The following is a 7365-nucleotide window of genomic DNA, read 5'->3' on the forward strand; positions in this document are numbered from 1 at the left end:
ATGGAAGCCAGAGCATGTGGTTTAGCTTTTAATCATGGCTAAGCATCATGCCTTGCATTCCCAAAGCATCCATGCTACAGAAATACGCTGTATAGCATCCTGTTAATCATATCGAGCTGTTGCAGAACAGCAGCTGAATCCCACAGGTAGCACTGATATTTCATCTTTATAGCTCTCCCCGGTTCCCTTTAGGCAGGAAACAAAGTTTTGCTCTTACAAGTGATTACATCATAACCAATTACACGGTGATCTGTTTGTTTTAGTAGAAGGGGCTGTGTGGCAGTGGTTGGACCCAGCAGAGATTACAAATCACATGTAACGTTCCTGTGACACAGCCACGGAACTGTGCACGCGTCTTGTTCCGCAGGCTCTGCTTAGGAATAAGCAGTGACATTATTCACTCTCTTTTTCTTTTTGCTGCAGTATAGCCCAGGCACTTTCAGATTTCTAGCACCTCAGCTACTTACATCAACTTTATGGTTGTCTTAGGAGCCCGGGTGTGGTTGGTGTCCCTGGCTGGCCACCAGATGCCCAGCCGCTTGCTCACTCCCCCTCCTCAGCAGGACAGAGGGAGAAATAGGATGAAAAACGCCCATGGGTTGACGTACAGACAGGGCTATCGCTCACCGGTTACCAACACGGGCAAAACAGACTCAGCTTGGGGAAGGCTAATTTAATTTACTGCCAGTTGATAGAAGAGTAGGGCAATGAGAGCTAAAAAAGAAACAAAGGGGTAAGACCTGCTGGAAATTGGCTTTGAGAGAACGTCGCAGGATGTCAATAACGTGTGGGCAGCTTTTACAGGATTTCCCCTAACTCCAAATACCCCCTGGCATTCCAGATCAATATTCCTTGTTTGTTTTGCCTTACTGCATAGATTTTACTAAGCTACACAATGAGCTCAGAAATGAGCTTTTATACTGATATCTTATAAAATCACTGTCACAGTTTGAGACTAGGGATCAAACTAGTAAATTCCTATAGTGTGTTTCCTGTCACTCAGTTCTGTTTATTTTTCACTCCGAGAGTTATTAGCCATCCTTTAAATCACTGCCAGTCAGCACAAAAGGCAGTACATGGTCATCCTGGCTGCCCCCAGTGCATGGAGGTTACAGTACCTGTTTACAAATAGCCAGGAGGGCAGCACTGTCCAGGACAGTCTGCGGCACTTGGCAGAGCCAGCGTGAACAGAGGAAAAGAGAAAACCCAAACAGTAATTCCATATGATTTACTTATCCTGGAGCATCCTCGTTTGGCGAACTGCTTCTTCTGGGCTCACACACACACTGGTGGGAAAGCACAGTGATTTGGGTACGTCCTGCGACGGGGTCATGGTGACAGCCATGGATCTGCAAGGTTAGGGATGGGGGGGGGGGGCACACAGCCCTCTCGTGTGTTCCTCCAGCACAGGATTTCAACACCCGTAAACCAAAAGGGGTAATTCTCCATGCTGCTCTGAAACCTCTTTGATCACTGTGTTGGGGATGTCTTGTGTCTCTGCTCCAGGCTGTGGATCCCATGGCATCGAAATAGCTTTAGTCTGGCGGAGTCTCACTAGGTGGTGTAGATGTAATATATTTTGAAGGGGCGATCTGTTGTGCTTAAGACGTGTCATTTTTTTTTTTTTTTTTGAAGTTTCCGAGCTGCTTTTGAAACTGTGCCTAAGCAAATACTGCAACAATCTACTTATTGTAGCGACGTGATCAGGCACACTTCGCACTTCACGATGTCCCTGTCTGACAGCCTCCTCCTGAGCAGCGCGGCCCCTGGTGAGCGGCAGGCCAGGAGCTGAGGATCAGCAGTTGCATTCACCGTGTTCCTGCCCTTGGTGCGTGCTAATCACGTGTCATGAGGGCATCTAGTCATTTATACAAAAGGTGTTTCCTATCTCACACAATCTGAGCAAAGTCCCACCAGCAATCAACGGTGTGACATGGACAACAAAAACAGGCTGAAATACAGATGCATCCAAACAAACTTTATTGTACTTCAAAGCACGTCAAAAAGAAGTTAATTTATTTTTCAAGCTGATCTTCCAGTATACAAACTTGGAATAGCTGAGTTGACAGGCATGGCGTAGTTTAACCCAAAAGAAAAAATGCAACAGAAGAGTTGACTTTCCTTGTTTCTAAACAAAATCCCCAAATGAGTTTTCCTTTTTATTGTACCTTAGGGACAGATCCAGCAGCACCTTGGGAGTACTTTACAATAACATCTTAACTTGATGAAGTTTTTCAGTGATAAAGGATTGCAAGATTTGTCCTAGGAGGCTAAGAAAGTCTCATTTAAAGACATTAGGCCAGGTCCATTTTCCCAACACTTGGTTGTATGCACTTTCATTATAAAAATCAATAGAAAGAAATACAAATTCTCAAATCAGCTTTAAGAAGGACTTTGAAAAACAGCATATTTTCTTTCACTTTGAAGAGTTGTTTTAACTTATTGTGTCATTATCCAAGGTGACAGCACTGATGACAGCATGATCCCGTTAATCTGCACTCAAACAGTAGAAGGGATGTCCTGGGAAAGAATCCCTCTGTGAATAGGAAATGTGGATTGTGATAAACTGGATCAGCCCAGAGCTCCTTATGCTTTTCTGCAGTACCAAGAGAGAATTCAGGCTTTTTTAGCAGCCCTGTCAACCCAGAGCAGGGCCACATGTCACAGACTTTAAGGTGCTGACAGAGCTGTGGGTAAGTTAAATTTCTGTCTGGTTGGCAGAGCCTGTTGGAAGGACCTACCCCAGGCTGTCACCCACTTGGGTGAGTCGCCGATTCCTCCACTACACCATCCCATTTCTGATGGGGGTCTCCTGTACTAGGGTTGAGCAAGGCAAGTTTTCATTGCTTTGCTGGACTTTCTATGCTATAGGTTCTGTACATTATTCCACCACAGCAAAGTTAAGCGATACCCTACCTTTCTACAACCCCAACAGCGTACTTGGCTGTATATATTTTACCACTTTTGCTGTGGAACTACCATGATAGATGCATACCACCATTTACATTCTGTACTGGATGTTTTACCAGTCAAAAACAGAAATAGTAACCTTCCGGAAAAGAAAAATGTTAAATATGTTAGCTCTCTTAACAGAGGATTTAGCAATTTAGCTTTCACTTCATCCCTCCACGAGTGTAATTGGCATAAAACAGAAGGCTCATCTTTGCTGGAAATGGTGTTGCAAATGGCAGTGTTTCAACAAACTACTTATTAAGGGCTTTACAGTAATAATGCACACTTGTTTCTACGTTCCTCAGCATTTATAACATGTTGGCAGATACTGAGTAACTCAAGGCCAGCTTATTAAATAAGGGATTCTTGTTTTACAGTCTCAAGTACCAGCTTTGAAATTGGTAGGGAGCATATTACGGAGTGAACTCCCCAGAAACAAGTAAAGGCTCCACTGGATCATGTGTCACCTAGCTGGGCTTGTTGAAACACCCGGCATTTACTCGTAACACGCTCTGCTACAAGCAGCAAAATCTCAATTCAGTTCTTGGTCATTCGAAGGTGACTTACAGCTCAATTTTGACGAACAAAGAATACTTTGTATTATATTTGTATAACGGTTGCATCCAAATAAAATTCAATTCTGTGACCTTTGGGAGCTTTGATCGATAGGCACAAATCACTGGAAAAGCTGGAAGAATTCAGCACTGTCGAGGCTGTTCCCAGGGCGGAGCTGTGCCCATTGAAATGCTGAATAAGCTCCTACCAAAGCCATGGTTTTGCAGCAGGTACGTAATCTCCATGAACACGGGCAGATCATTTTCAAATGCCATTATTGTCACTTCTAACACCAGCCACGTAAAAATACCTGCACTAAAAAAATTGTCAGCTTCTGGTGGTAGTAAACACAAATCACCTGGTCAAAAAAGGCTCAATTTGAAATAACTCATATTATCCTAATGGACTGTTTGGAAGCACTGTGAACCAGCAGCTTTGCTGGTACATTAATCATATGAAAAGGGTTACTTTCCCCTCGGGAGGCTGCACCTTTGAGTGCATTTCTGATACCTGGATTCCATCGCTGGGTGAACGTAAATGGAAATATGATTACAGAAGTGTAAAGCCCCTTACCCGGCAGAGAAATGAAAACTGCTTTCTTTTAAAAGCACACATTCGGTGAATTGCATCACCCATTGAAAAATGCAGGGCTGGCATGAGAAATGTATAATGCTCTAAGGATAAACAGTGCACTGGAAGAAGTCGAATCATTTGATTTGTGCCAGGCTTTACTGAGAACTTCCCAATGTGGTTCAAAACACCTGACTTCCCAGCACCAGAACTCCTCGTCGTGGGGCTGCTCGGTACCAAACGCTGCCAGGGCTGGGTCCAGCACAGCGACACAGATGGGCAGGAGGCGGGTCAGGCGGTTTTGAGGCCCAAAACTCTTCCAGTTTCTGAAATGGACAGGAAGTATTTAAGGGAAAGGCAATTTCTGTTGTGTGAATTCCTTTAAATGAAAGGCACATACGAGGGCTTCCAGGAACCTGTGGAGAACCAGCCAGAAACACAGCCATTGCTAATGCAGGTGACTGAATTCGGCACAAACTGGAGTCTACACCCTCAGGTATATTCAAAAGCCACAGGGACGAGATCAAGCTGCTCTAGCTGATCCAGCTGTATTAAATCACATTCTCGTCAAGAGCAGATCTCATAGTTGCTTCTCTGAAAGAAGCAGCTAGCAAGCCATTCATCAAATATACGCTAAAAATTATGATCTTGGGATGTCTATGGGCATTAAAACTGTAGTCCTTAAGATGTGTTACAGGCAACATCGTGCCCGAGTGATCCTCTGCTATTACCTTGGCTAACAGAGTAAAAAATAGACTAGATTACAACAGGCAGGGTAAGATCTAATTATTACTCCTTCACTCACTGTTCAACATCGTTACCTAGAAGACAGTGAAAACTTGGCCACTAAATCATCCGTGGAGAGCCAGCCTCTCGTAAATACATATCCAAGATGAAGAAATAGAAAGCCCACTACTAATTCAAAAAAGATTAAAGTAACTCCAAATAGCTGAGAAATGCAACTCCTTCATAAATTCTCTCTTCAATGTTATTTATTTATTTTCAGGAAAGAAAGGTCGTGTTTTAACAGTTCTTGCTGGGCAGCCAGTTAATAAACGGGTAAGCCCACATCGCTGAAGTAACAAATGACATTATTTTGTTGTTCTTTTTGAGATATATAGCTGTATTTTGCACATCAAAAGCGTGGTAATTTTCAATGAGACATATTTCTCAAGACTGCGTGTTGGTAAGACCTCAGCCCATGTGTCTTTTTCAGCTCTCTCAACCTTCCCTTCATTTTCATCTCTGGCCAGCTCCTACCAGTTGGCAGGCAGTCACACATCTTACCGCAGACAAGGTTTAGCCAACCTAACCAATGAATTTTGTCACTCTCTTTTAGCTCTAGAGAGCCAATGAATTTGAGATCAAGAGAATACAAAGGATCTTCCTTAAAGGTTGAGTTGAACGCAGAGAGGAAAGGGTGCTAGCAGCATTTCAATCTTCAGCTGCATAAAAGCAATGCATCCCAGTACACACACAGCACAGCTTAAAGCACTGTACTAAATTCTAACACACCCATAACTATTTTTCATGATCTTTTTTCACAATCCATTATATTTTTCAGAGGGTGATTAATATCTTTTTTCTAAGCAAGTATTTTGCCACTCAAAACCACAAGCTGCTAGTAGTTTGGGGGTAATTTTGATGGACGCCTTCCTTTGTTCATTATCCATCAAATACTGTGTAGTATTCCCCACATAAAGTATCCTATACCTTAAAAAAAAAAAAAAGGATCTTTGTCACTCTCTATGGACATTATGAGATGCCCATTGCCTGCCTCAACTAACAACCATTAATAAATACATACACTTAGAAATCAAAGAACTTCAGTAACCCTTGGTGGTGCTTGGCAGGCCATCCATGCCTGCTGCTTGTCTAAATGTTGCTCGGATCAGAGCATGCCTTATTGTTAACACTGACTGTCTTAAAGCCAGCAATCTTAAGACATTTTGTTCCCTAATGTGGAATTCTGGCTTTTCTAAGAGTTGTTTGAAATATGAAAAATACAAACACTGTACAAAATATTGGCTTCTATTGGGAATAAAAGAAAAAACTTGTCAGATTTATTAGAAAAGGGACTGTGAGCACGCAGATGTTTACCTTATCAACCCACTTCAGATCTCATTACAAGCTTAAATTTCTCATACCAAACAATTTTCATTATAAATTAATTTAGCCTCTAGAAATGTGCATTATCTAGGTACAAAAGTACCTAGCAGATACAAAAGTAGTAGTTTCTAGTTTTGTATTTTCTAACTGGTTTCATTAAACTCACAAGTTTAATTAAATGTTAATCGTGGTCCTCTCTATTGCGGTATTCCAAAGAAATCTGAAAGAGTTTGGATACTTACATGAAAGTAGGGTCATGGACTAGCAATCAAGGAACAGAATCAAACTATGTTGCCGAACTCGTGAACGTTATTTTTGATATTACAATGGGGTAGATCTAGTGTGGAAAATTACTAGTTACTGTAAACCTGAAGGTTAAGTGCAATAGAATATATCTTTCTGCCTAAATTCTGGAGATGAGTTAGATTCTTATAGCCTTTGATCTTTTCTTTGAAAGAAAAAAGCGTTAGTTATGTGTGAACGGCAGTATTAGAGACAATTTTCAAGCTTCCTGCACATACATCCCATCGTCTTCCCACTTTGCTACTGGGCAAGATTTGGGCAGGCAGCAGGCCAGAAGGGAGCTGTACTTCTCCCCAAGAATCTGCTGAAATGCCAACACCTGAGACTTGTGAGCCCCAGCCCTACAGCCTGGCTGTCATCTCACCTCTTTTATATCTGTTTGGATTAGGAACTCTAAAGCCTGCCCATTATGCTAAAGAATGTTCCTACAGCAGAGGCTGAGGCTGCCAGAGGAAGATGTAGTATGTAAGTGTACCTTCTACAGGAGTCTTGCAATTGACCTTTTAATAGAAATGAGCAATCTGCAACCCAAAATCCCAGCAAAGGCTTCAGAATTGGGAAGAGAGGTGCGGGAAACCAAAGCAGGCTGCTCTCCTTATTTGCCCCCTGTTGGGATCCAGGAGTGTAGCTTTGGCAAACAGCATGTTGTTACAACTTGAGACAGATGGAAATGTGCTTACTTGTCAAAGCTGTTATCCCCAACGAAGCAAGAAATTATGTTGTCTCGAACACTCCATGGGTAAGACAGTGAAAGGTCGAGAAATAGAACAAAACTATTAATATAAAACTAGGTTTGGAATATGAAATGAAAACTGTCTTTTGCACAGGGGGTTGTTTCTTCTTAGCAGATAAAGTAGGATTGTTTGTTATTTTTTT

Source organism: Anser anser, assembly GCF_964211835.1.
Source record: "Anser anser genome assembly, chromosome: 2".
Classification (NCBI taxonomy): Eukaryota; Metazoa; Chordata; class Aves; order Anseriformes; family Anatidae; genus Anser; species Anser anser.